This window comes from Agelaius phoeniceus, chromosome 15 (assembly GCF_051311805.1).
Source record: "Agelaius phoeniceus isolate bAgePho1 chromosome 15, bAgePho1.hap1, whole genome shotgun sequence".
NCBI classification, from domain to species: Eukaryota; Metazoa; Chordata; class Aves; order Passeriformes; family Icteridae; genus Agelaius; species Agelaius phoeniceus.
In genome coordinates, this window is record NC_135279.1 from 14705057 (window position 1) to 14718393 (window position 13337).

The following is a 13337-nucleotide window of genomic DNA, read 5'->3' on the forward strand; positions in this document are numbered from 1 at the left end:
CCTCAGTATTGGTAGAAAAAATTTCAATTTGTTCTCAAGGCAGAGGTCATCTTTTCCTGGAGGAGAAACTGATTTGAGCTGCATCCCTCATGCTCACACCACTGGAAGGGTCACATCCAGTTCTGGTTCTGTTGTCTCACAGAGCTCCACTCACAATAAGAGCAAAGAGGAGCTAAATTTAATCTCTACTGAAGACACGATCAGCATAGATGGAAAAGAACAAAATGCATATGGAAGCGGAACGAGAACATTGCTCAACTTGCAGCTATTTTAATCTTTTTGCAAGAAGAATCTAAACCAGATTCTTTGCTACTGCACAAGAAGACATTCCAAGAATCCTGCAGTGTTCCACCCCTCACAGGCAGAAGCTCCTTTCCCTCTCAGGGCTAATACCACCAGAGCAAGGCTTTAGAAGGTTCAGACGAATTTCAGGGCTCAGAAATCCAATAAACAGGGAAAAAGAACATCTAAAATATCATACTTATGTATTTCTTATACAATTAGTTTGGATAATAAGAAAAAGCTTCAGTGCAATCACAGCCCTTGACTTCTCACTCATTAATATCCAAGGAGAGGGTCTGAGAAGTAACATTAACAGATCACACCAAATATTATTGTAGATTATACAATTTGAGATATTTTTGAGATACTTTGAGATATTTTGAGACAGAGTATTATCAGCTTCATGCTTTGTTCTCACAGCTTCAGGACATTTTTACTCTGAGTAAGAAACAATCAGAGAAAACCTAAACCCCCTTTTTCTGCAAAGTTTCAGTGAGCTGATGCTCACTTACTCCACAAGAAATCTCCTCCTTCAGAGTTCCTTCAAACAGACATTTGCCTGCTTCCCATGAACTATGGAATCAACATGAAAGCCCAAAGTAAAAGTAATTCAAGTATCATTTATTCAAACTGGGCAAACTGTGCAGTTTTCCAATGCAATTTGATTTCTCATTATGCCGCTGACTCTGTTTGAAAATTTTGAATACCATAACAGGAGTTACCTCAGGCAAACTGCAAATATTCAGGGCCTGAGCAGAAATCACCACATTTACATGGCTATGGAGGAAAAAAGCAAAGGACCTGGCTCTGCTAGATAATCTCATAGCAAAAATCTCTTCTGCACATCTTTGTTTTTCATTTACAATGTCTTGCAGTATTATACTAACATTAGTGAACACATTCCACCCAGAAGTTTAAGCTGATACACAGGCTCTGACTTAAACCTGACAGTTTTATTATTGTTTCCAAATAGAGCAATTACCTGGTTGTAACCCCACAAATGTGTGATACCCATCAGCCTCCAAACCCTGTCTGCCTTTCTACTGAGCATTGCCAGCTTTGACCCAGATCAAAGCACTTCATATTTTTCATTAAGTAAGGAGCTCTCAGTTCCTTTCCACAGAAGTTCAACAACTTTCAAGTTTAACATCCATATTCACACTGCTGCCTATTACACAATTCATTCTCCAACAGAAAAATAAAAACTGCAGTGGTTTTACATCTTTTAATGGGTGGCTTTAAAGGAGCAGTCCTGCTACTTCAGCCTTTAATGTCCAGAAATTATCCAAATAACTTTGGGTTCACTCCCCAGCTCGGCCATTTATTTTATTTCGCACTCAACACATCTGGGTCTCCCCTTTGGCACTAGGCAAGGTCCCTTTTTCTCCTTTGTTGTCAAGAGCTCTGTGGTTCTATCATCCTTGGAGATGTGGCTCAGGGAACAGGATGCATTTAAAAGAGTTCCTACAAGTTACTTTAAGGAAGAAGTGGTTACATCACAAGCTTGGGCAGAACCAATAAGCAATAAAAATGACTTAATGCATAAAAGACTGAAATAGAAAGACAGGAGTTACTGAACTCCAAGGAGTAACTAAGTTTTTCTTTGGAAGCACTGGCTTGGGAAGCAGGAACAGGAGCACAGCCAACTGCCTGCAATGGTTTCACCAGAAAATCCTATTAGAGTCAAGAAATCCGTGTGATCATTAATGTAACTCCTCCTTTGCTCCATATCACTTCCTCTTGGGTAAGGAAAAACAGTCAAGATGCAGCACCCAGTAAAAAAAGTCAACCTTATCCATTACTTTCTGTCATCACCTCTTTATATTACTGCCCTAGGAAATAAAGCCAGACGATCTATAATGGAATTTCAATAAGGGCACTCTGAGGAAGCCCAGAACAACCATATTACAGGATTATGGTGTGGGATAAATGAACTTCTTCATCCACATGATGTGTTATTTCAGAAGCTTTTACAAAAAACCTGGGAGAGATACCACTGCAAGTTGCTAAGGGACCATTTTTTGAAGGAAAACTGTTTATAATAGTTATAACTTGGAGATCCCTTATAACAAACTTAGCAGGCTGGGTGGTCCTGATTCACATTTTCAAAGCTGTCACAAGTAATAACCTTTATTACCAGCTTCTCATTAGACTGAGAAAGATTACCTCCCCTCCTCAGAAGTGCAGAGTACATGTCTGCATTTCAGCAGCACAGGAACTGTGCCTCTGTAACACTTCATAGCTTTCAATATTAGAATCCATCTTTTCTTTTTTGTTCTTTCCTAAGTATCTCCTCATATGAAAAAATCTGACATTAGGATGGAGGACAGAACTGCACAGATGGTCTCTGGCTAGGAGCAAACTACTAACACTGGCAAAGGAAGCAGGAGGAAAAGGTTTAAATTTCAACTTTTCCCAAAGCCAACGTGAAGAAACAAAAACATCCTAACTGCATTCTTGTGATCATCAAAAACTGCAATCAATTCCCTAAAGTGATACAGAAATGGAGAGAAACCTTAGCATCAACCTAAGTGAAGATGAGAATAAAGACATGTGTCAGAATGTTTATCAATGACAACAGCAACAGCAAGAAAATCCTTTAAATGCAGAAGAGGCAAGCAGAGGTGCATGCCCAGTCTCTTAACACATGAGCAAGTTTACACAACTCCTGAGTTACAAACATGCACTACAGTAGCTTGTACCTGTCTGCAGAAGACTTTAATGTACAAAAATTAACAATTTCTTTCAACTATCATTCAAAGAAGCCAAAAAAAGCTTGATCCATAAACCCTCAAGCAGAGATGGTCTCTGCTGAAGTTGCTTCTCAGTTTCTGACAAGTTTTAGAAAGTTCTCCTATTTCAAATCAGAAAAACTTAGGAACTCACACTGTGTAACTTCAAAACACTCATAGAATGATAGAAACAGGGTTACTTTTTCATTACTCCACTGACTATTGTGAAAAGAACAGGAACATAATCCAAGAAACATAATCTGCTGCAGTACCCCTAAATGCCCATAACTTTTAATATTTCATCAATTTTTGTAAAAACAGTAACGTAGACATGACTAAACCATTTTTTAACACCAGTGAGTAATCTCTCCAGGTCAGGGCTGAAAGCCTATGAAGAAAGGAAAAAAAAAATTTTAGCATTCACATCTCCAAGCCATGCTTTCCCTACTGACAAGCCTTAAAAGCTTATATTATTTCTAGAAGTCAGAGATTGCTGTGAAAACTTCTAAGTACAACTCTTATTGTCATTTCTAGCAGAAGGAACAGAACCCTGTTCCTGTTTGAATGAGGCAGCTCCCCACACCATCCATATATAGTAAGGAATGCTCAGGGCACCGTGGTGCTCCTTCTCCCAGGGATCTGTGCCAAGCAGAACCAGGGGAAAAGGAAGATTTGCAGGATCATCTGTCTCAAACTGGATGTTTTAAAAAGGCTCCATCCTCCCCAGCCAATGGAAAGCAATGAGGAAATGATGAAGTAGCACCAAGAGCACACTGCACACTTGAGTGCAATGAGACACCCAAAATCCAATACCAGTAAGATATTGCCCTACTCAAAGAGAGCAAACAGAAACAGCTCCCAGCTGCTCTGGCAGCACTGGAATTCTCTGTCACAACTTCCTTGACTGAGGAAGCCACAAGGGTAACCAGGCACAAAACCCACCTTGCCTACAAGCTGAGAGCTCTGGGTTCTGTGATAATTCCTCTGATCCACTTCTGCTTTCCCAGAAGGTTTTCAAATGCAGGGCTCAGCTGTTCTGAGGTGTTTCAGCAGCCAGCAGCTCCCATTTCTCTCCTGTATTCCTGACACACTACAGGACATCCATTCCACTCAGTCACCAAATACAAGCATGAAAATTGCACATGGAACATCCACAACACCTGCATGAGCCCTAAAAGCCTCTCTTTTTATTGGGAACCTCATACTAGAACACCTTGACACAAGCAGAAAGATCCAGAGAAGAGATGATCTCAAGGGACTGAGATTATGACACTAACATGAAGTTAATTTTAGCCAACATGGATTGGTTTGTTCTGTTCCATGTGGGAGGAAGGTGCAGCTTGAGGGGAGCTCCAGTTGAACAGACACTGCTAAAATGGAGATGTGCCACAAAAAAAGCAAAGCCAAGACTGCACTGATCTGCTCCATGGCAGAGAGACTTCAAGACCTACACATTCATGTATTCTCCAGGAACAAAAGGAGGTTAAGTGCTTTGAATTCATCATCTTTCACTCAGGAGCAGGATTATTAAAGGATTGCTGTGCTCCATAGCATGAAATTCAGCCAACTCTTATGGTATTTCTGGGACAGCAAGCAGCATAATCCCTCTAATATGAGGAAGCTCAAAGAAGCAAAACCCTTTTGATGAAATTATTTAAGCTAAATAAAGTTCACCCAAATAATTCCAGACCACTGATGCAGCAGTTCTTACCCAACAGTAACACAGACACTTAAGCATTTCCTACAGATCTGGAAGAAATGACTGCTAAATCCTGAAGTGTTTTGCTTAAACAAATACCCTCATAAATCTTCAGCAAGTACAAAAAAACCTGCTAAAATCAAACAAACAAGGCACAGAAAATAATAATTTTAAAAGCTCTGATGCAATGTCCAGGGCTGATCAGCTTTTCCAAGTGAGTTATGGCTCAGGGCAGTGGAAGTGTCCTTGTCCCCCTTGCTCTGTCACCACTGCTTTAGGAAACTCAGGATTCCTGTGGTTACAGAACCTCTTGTCTGCATAAACGAGACCCAAATTTGTTTTTCCATGAGTTCTTGTGGGTCAGTGACCTATTACAAAAACGTCTTTGATGAAACCAGGTTCATTTCTTTTCATGTTGTTAAAATAAGCCTGGTTGTTTTGTGGCCCTGCTCAGAGGTACTAATGCAAAGCAAACCCTCTCACTGAAGCATTGCATCCTGCTCCTGCCTCCTGCCCTCAGCCTCCCCTGAACTTTTCCTGTGTTTGGATTCCTCCTGTGCTGGCCTATTGACAGAGCTGCTAATGGCTTCCCTTGGAAAAGAGGGGCCAATTTTTAATTTTTTTTTTTTTTTTTTTTTTTAATAATGTTTGCAAAAGAAATAAAAGGTTTGCTCTTGGACCAGCCATAACCAAGAGCTTGGCTGTCCAGCAATGGCTGAGTAATGTGTAACTGTGTAATTATGTGCTACAGGCAGAGCAAGCCATGAAATTTGATGGTATTAGTGCCCTCTAGGAGCCCACAGGACATAAATACAGTAACCAGGAACTACCATTTTTCCAACTGCACATACCCTATTAGAAAATAGCACCTCCACATATGTTCAAATAAGTGGTTTCCTAAAATTATTTCATTCTCTGAATAGTCCCCAAAGGGTAAGGAAGCGACAGCTGCTGTATCATTTTAAAATTTATTTCACAAGAGTCCCCTGGCAATAAACACTGGAATGGGGTTCTTGGACAAAACCCATGGACAAGAAAGAGTGGCAGGGATTCATCTTGGAACTAATTTATAACTAACACAGGCTGAACTTTTTTTTTGGTGTTATTTTGGTGTGGTTTTTTGGTTGGTTGGTTTTGGGGTTTTTTTGTTTTGCTAAATAAAGATGGTCCAGCAGAAACCCAAAGCTGCAGGTAGTGCACAAAGCATCAGCTCATCCAGGTTCTCTGGTGCCTTCTTCACCTGTTCTTTCCATTTTACCTCCAGATTGTGTGGACCAGCCCTACCCCTTGCAAGGCATTCATCAATAGTGGGATGAGGAGGATGAAATTTTGACTATTTCAGAATATCTGTGCCCTTCACATCGAGCACAATTGCAATAGAAGTGTCTGGGGTGCAGGAACCCACATCATCACACAGCTGACATACCTGGAGCAAGTTTTGCCAGGCTGACTGGGGGATTGATTTCCTCAGTTCATCTGCACTTTCTTTTTCTGTCCTGAAACTCCAAGTGCAGCAAATGCAGAATTCTTTTGGCAAATTGACAGCTTGCCATAATTTCAACAATGTCATAGGAAAAGGAAAAGGCAATTTTTAGGTTTTTCTTACTGGATGGTAAGAGATAGAAAATATTTTCAAGCACATAACCTGTATTCACACCACACCAGCTCTCCTGTGCAGAAAGTACTGGCATTTCAAAAAGACAGATATTTCAATGCTTGCAGTAATGCTTGATTAATTTCAATAAAAACTAAAGTTATGAGCTTTAATATAAGAAAAAAAAAACCCAACATCAATATCCAAGCCACAGATGCCTCTCATTTGAGGTGCCACCCTGCTCAGGGCACACCACACAGCTGAGCATTGCTCTTTTCCAAGTACCCAGCACCCACAGAATCACCAAGTCTGCCTCCAAAAAAAGCCCCAGATATATTTTTTTTTCATGTTTCAGCTTTTCCTTACACTTCTGTAAGTAATGTTGTTCCCAGGGACGCTTCTAAAAATCAGCTGACCTTTTCACATTGTGGTTTAAAACTATTGGAGTACTCAGAATAAACTACAGCCAGCTTTATTAAGACACTGAACAGCACAGTGGTTTCTGTACAAGCAAAACACAGACTGGGGGCATCTGAAAATGACCCAGGTTTTGCTTCCAGAAATCATTTCAAGCTTTTTTTTTGTTTTGTTTCACCACAGTTTTACTCCATGAGTGATCTATACTTACACTTGAACCACTGTGTCTCCCAAAAAATAAACAAGTTCTACCTGCAAGCCCCTATTGGCAGGAGAAAGTAAACACTAATTAATCTTGAGATACTGAGGCATGGACATTACAGAAGTGTCTCTGTGTGAATGTAGAACAGAGAATGAACTTGGTTATTCTGCTGCACATTTATATTACACAGTATTCAGTTTGAACAGAATTCATATGATTGGAGTTTAAGTAAAAAAAATTAAAAATCAATTTTTTATTTGTTTTTTCTAAAAAAATAACATCAATTCTCTAGTTTCAAGGTTCTGGTTACCTCAGCCCTGTGGTAGATCTTTTGAAGAAAATTCAGAGTTGCTAGGTATAATTCCTGACAAAACTGGTGGCTGGATATGAAATCAACAAAATTCAAATGGAAATTCACGAATTTCAGACTATAAAAATGTTAAGACAGTCTTAAAGCTTTAAGTGTGCTTCATTTTGGGATCTGTGCTTACTGCTCACAGTATATAAAAAATTATTTATTATTCCTGGTCACTACCACTGTACTACAGCCAAAATAAGGGACCACTTTCTTCTGAAAAACTAATATAAATGATAGAATACTTGATTCCCCATATGAACTGGGATGAACTAGGCCTTACTCAAGTATTTTCTCCCATCCTGCACTATTGTGAGAATCTTGACTCTATATGGAAATGTATGTACCAGACATCTTGCAACATTCCCTTGCAGAAAAAATGACTTTTTGTACTAATAGCTGCAAATTCCCCTCCTGCCCCAGAGTTTTATATTGATTGCATCTCTGAAGTGTGGGAACAGCAAAAAGAGAGCTCCTTTAAACAAAAGAGAATCATCATTCCTGACCATATCTGACACATCACTCACACAATGGACTGACATTTCTCTCAATTACTGGCACTTAAAGAGTGTAAGAAAAATCCATCTCAGTGAAATCTTCCAGAGCAGCCAGTGCACAGTATTGGCAGATAAGGGAAGCATGTGGGCCATACACTGGGAACATTTATTTTGGCTGTTTGAGCCAGGAGCAGCACATAATGCTGAATTAAAAGCAATACCCATTTAATTAACTTCCTTCTTCCTTCCAAGAATTAACAAAGGTGAGACTGGATGCAATACCTGCATTCCTCCCCTGTGGCTGGCTGAAGTGCACTGCTCACCTTCCATCTGCCAAGATCTATTTTACTATTTTATCCTTCTTCCCCCATACAGATCCACAACAGCTCCTCTGTCCTTACTCCTGGTTTTGTCCTGAGTGATTCTAAAGGTAAAATATCAACCACACAGCTCTGCAATCCACCATCTGCATCTTGCATAGCAGTTTCCATCATATCATGAATAAAATTTGTATTTGTTTTATCTTCTTGTTGTAACTCACATTCCTCAGGGAAGCTGCTGATTTTGCCTGGGTTTTGTTAAGCAAGTCTTGTAAGAAACAGGAATTCCTTACTGGTGACTTCCTCTACAGTCAGATATCCAGTGTGAGCTCCTGCAGGGGTGAAGGGCAGCTGGGAAACCATAAAATTCCTCTGCTCCAGGCATGATAAAACATGACTTATTTTAAAATTTGATTTGGGATTGCCAAAGCACCTCGGGCCTCTCCAGGGAAAGGGCAACACATCCCTGAGATTTAAGAGGTGGTCAGCTGGTTCAGCAGGGGCAGAGTTAGATTTGGGGAAGAGAGGCAGTTCAGTTTCTTGCAACAGGTGAAAATCAGCAAATCTCCATCTCTGGGGCTGACTTCCAGCCCAGCCAGCCCCACACCCCATTTCCCATTTCCAGCAGTGCCACTGTGCAGGGCAAGCATGGATCACCCTCCTCTACCTCCCTGCCAGCCTTTCCCAGGTGGTGTCTCAGCTGCCTGGGGTTGGTGCCTTCCTTTGAGCAGCCTGATTTGGGCACTCTGCAGGAAGGGTGAGTGAACATCCCCAGGGTACAACTGAGAGGGGACCCAGGGGATCAGGCACCCCCAGCCTCCCCCCAGAGCAGGACCAAACTGGGCAACTCTGGGCAATAATAACATGGGGAAGGAACTTGTGAACATGGGAAGCTGCTCCATGAGGGTGCTGCTGCTACTCTATTGCTACCAGGGGCAGAAAACAGCAGATGAAGTAGTGATGATGACATGGCTCAGCCTTAAGCAGTAAAAAGTGCATTACAGCCCCTGGAAACTGCAGAGCCACACTCCAAATTCACACAATTCTTGAACAAAGACTCTACCCATGCAAGTTAAAACAATTCGTCTCCCCAAAGAAACTCATTAATTTACCATGTATTTTTCAGAGCTGATGTCTGAAATGGAAGCCCTGAACAAACCCCAGACTTAGGAGTAAAAATGAAGGGAATGGACTCAAATAATACTGTAAAAATTCTGCAGCACCAAGTGCTCCATGACTGTCCCACCAGCATCCAGGAATAAACCCAGTAGCACCCTGTCAGATACTCCCACCCAAAACATTCTGGCTCCTCATGTTGGACTTCTCACAATGTAAACAGTCACACTCATTTGAAAAGCAATGCTAAATTTGCTTGGGAATGCAAGGTAAGAGAGATTGCTGTGTCAGATATTGGTTACAGGACTCTTTTTTTTTTTATGACTGGAGTAATTTCTCAGAGGATGTGGGGGGAAAGTTCTGAACAAAATTAATTAAATATTAACCAATATCAATAAATATTACTTAAATTTGCAGGCATCAACCAATGCAATAAAGAATTTTATAGTGCTTAGCTCACAGCTGCAGGCAGCACAAGAGCTAAGTGCTAATCTGCCCTTCTAACCAGGGGACCAGGACACACCTCCAGGTGCCACAACCTGAATTTCAGGGTTTATTCTTTGCCAGCTCCCACAAGGAGTGGCTCAGTTTCCAAGTGGTCTCTGATGGAAACAGTTCTCCCCCATTTACAAGAGATGGCACCACTGACCCCCAGCCTGTGACCTGGGATCAGGCACCTCAGGGCTGTTTTTCCCCCATGAAGGCAGCTCCTGCAGCAGTAGGAAAGTGCAGCTCAGGTTATGACACATCCCACACCCAGTTCCTTGGGATGCTGCTGTCTTTGGGGGGAAAGCAGAGAAATCCATGAAATCCATGAAATCCCTCACTCCAGTGAGCAGAGACACCTGCAGCAGCCCCTGGGCAGGCTGGCAGCACACCTGGTACCAAACCAACCCACTGGGGTAGCTGGAGCAGCAAGAGGGAAACACACAATTGACAGAACCAATTAAACACCCAGTCACAGCTCTAAATCCCCTTTAGGGCGCCTTTGCTCTCCTCCATTTCCAGATCAGCAATTTATGAGCACAGATTTCCAATGGGATGTGTTCCCCACCATACCACAGCAAAATGGGGATTGAAAACAAGAAAGAATTTTCTTCTGAAAGGTTACATTTGACCTGTGTGACATGTTCACAGCTCCTTGTGGCCTCTGAAATGTGTGGTGCATGCAGCTCCAGCAGGAACACCCAAACTGCTCAGCCTTGTGTAAACACCAGGGTCTGCTCCATGCTGCCAAGGATTGCCTTTGTTTACAGCAGCAAAGAGCTGCCCAAAGCTTTTATTTCTTCCCCAGCTACTCTGAAGCACCTACCAATCTCTCCACTCAGCATGGTAATTGTGGAAGATGCTTTTTGTATTACATGATTTATTTAAAGCGTGTCCGATCTCAATTTATGAAATCCAGATTGTGAAGCACCACATAACAATTCATTCTTTTCCTTAGCATCTTTGGTCACTAATAGCAATTTTACAGTACACTGTGCCAAATAAATATACTTTAATACCCCAATCAAGCATTTGGGAAACTGCTTACCAAGACTCAATGCACAGTAGCATCACTGCAGTTAAAACTCAAACCTAATTTCCATTTTGACCTGTATCTTCACACACACCAAACCAAAACCATACCAGGGTTAAAATCTGGATGCTAGCTTTTTTGCTATTTTCTTAGAGCTAATTATTTTCCCCAACTTTGAGAAGATTTGATTTGGCCGTGCTTATACATTTTTCCCCCCTCCCCTAAACAACAAAAACACAGTTTTAGTGTTTTCAGATGTTGAGATCTTTTATGCTTGCTAAAGACACTAATTTGAGTAGAAAGAAGCAGCCATCAGCCAAAGTCCATTCTTTTGAAGATTACAGAGCTACGTGACAATTTCTGGCAGTTGGCCGTGGAAAAGTCAGGATCTGTTGGTGTCTTATATCCTGCCTCATTTTTCACAGAAATGTGTGACATACATCTGGCTCTGGAAGAAATGGCAGTTCATCTTTCAGGCCCACCAATTCGCCTCTTGATCCTCCTGGCACGTGAAATTTCATCATCGTTTATCTTAAAATCCTACACTGTGTTAATAGCAAAGCATAAAAGTGAAATGCTAAAATCCAAAATAGGGGTCAGCTACCTCACCACTAATCTTTATGTTCTGGAATAAAGCTCTACAACCTTGCTGCAATAAAAGCACTGGAAACATTTTGGCTTTTCCACTGTGGTGACTACCACTGGTCTTTCTCAGGATTCTGGATCTTAGCATTCAGCAGAACTTACACTGAATTTTGGGTTAGAGTCCTTCATTTCCCAAGTGCTGAGTACAAACATGCCAAAAAAAGAAGTGGTTTCTACCTTCCACTTCCACAATGATTCATTTCTCAGCTTTCTGCTGTCACTCAAAGATACCTTGCATGATGCTCTTTCTTCAACTGATATGGCCAAATTTTATTGAACTAATATTCAATTCTGACCATATCCTCCTTTATTTGCATTTTAAGCATTAATGTCCCACCAAAAAGAAAAATCAGAGTAAATCCAAATAACAGGAGGGCCACCCCCATGGCATATTTGAGAGCAGTGGGTACCAGCTCTAAAGACATTTTATTTAAAGTTTACTTTACAGGACATGTCAAACAAAAGTTCATGATTTGCTCAGATAATAAGGATGGAAGTGCTTCAATGTCCAAGCAAATGAAAGTAAAATGAGCTCCAATATTCACCTGAGCCTAAGCCCTTTGGAAGCCTACCATGAGGAGAGGAGTGGAACATACTTCCCTTGTTACTTTGAATGAAAACCTTCATATGTGGTATTTTGCCAGGAATAGAAATTACTCCTGTTCTTTAAAGTTTGACCCAGTACAGCTGCTTGGTTTAAAAATAAGTTAATGATTACTTTTGCATCCACTTCAATAGATCAAAAAAGAACATTATTCCAAAAATCGAAGCAATGTAAGTGATTTTTATTTGTTATTTGAAAGAAATTAAATGGAAAGAAGCCAGGTTTTTTTTAAATGCAACCAACATACTTTCTTCATTAACATTTTGCAATGTTTGACAATACTTAATAAAATAGCTTTAATATTACCTAAAATGTTGCAATTTAGCCTTTGTGAGTTACGCCAAACTTTCCACAGTCCATTCTCCAAAGCCTACTCATAGCAAAAACCCAGATTTATAGTTTTGCCCTAAAAATGATTTAAGCTAAAACACCAAAAATTTGCAACTTTCCAGACCTCCCTTTCATACTACATTAATTTAGGAAATATTTTAATGACAGGCAATCCTAAAAGAGAAGCAGAGATGCAGTATGGTGAACAGGCCAAGTCAAGAGCTGAGACTTTCAAACATCACAGACTTAAAGAGACACTATTAAAGGTATCATATTTCCTGCCTTCTGCTTTCACAATGTATATTGTTCTTATTTGCTGGCAGAGCAGGCTCTGCAGAAACACACAGATGACACTTGAGTTTTGTTTCTGGCCACCAATGGCCAGCCTTTCTCCTGGAAGCTTTTCAAAACTCTTTCAAAATTTAACCACCTGAACCTTTATCTAAAGATAGGTATGAGAAAACTACAGGAGTCTTTATCTAAATATAGGTATGAGAAAGATTTATGTATGTATACACATGTATATAAAATGAGCTCAAAACTAGAACTTGGTGGTGAGGATACTGACTCTTCACGATGATATATAATGTGAAAAAACTACATTGTTAGGCTATGTTTAATTTTAGAAAATTAGGCTAGGGTTTTGGTTTTTTTTTTCCTGAAATAAATCAGCCATGGCATAACTCTGCACCTGAAAGTACTTTCTAATTGAATATAGGTGGAAATCTGTTAGAATTTAAAACTCATCTCCCTTATTGCCATAGATGGAGCTTTCTGATTCATGACAAAAGTACTGGGTAAATTAATTTTAAATGTTCAGCACACTCATTAAACAACTCCAATGCAAGCCTAATCCTGAGATCATCTGAAACAGCTTTAGCACAGCATTAGCTCAATACTCCAGACTTCTCTTGAATAATTGCTGGTGGGCACTTAACTCTTGAAAGCTGCTTTAGAAAATATCAATGGGAAAATAGCAAGTCCTACAAGAAATGCCTGGCAGATAACAGTTACTAATCAAGCAT

General features: G+C 40.4%; 1 protein-coding gene across 3 annotated transcripts in view; it reads right to left on the reverse strand.

The window, feature by feature from the left end:
* The window catches only part of SLIT3 (slit guidance ligand 3), a 494867-nt gene that overhangs the window by 455512 nt on the left and 26018 nt on the right, over window positions 1–13337 (reverse strand). The gene's annotated exons all lie outside the window — the stretch shown is intronic.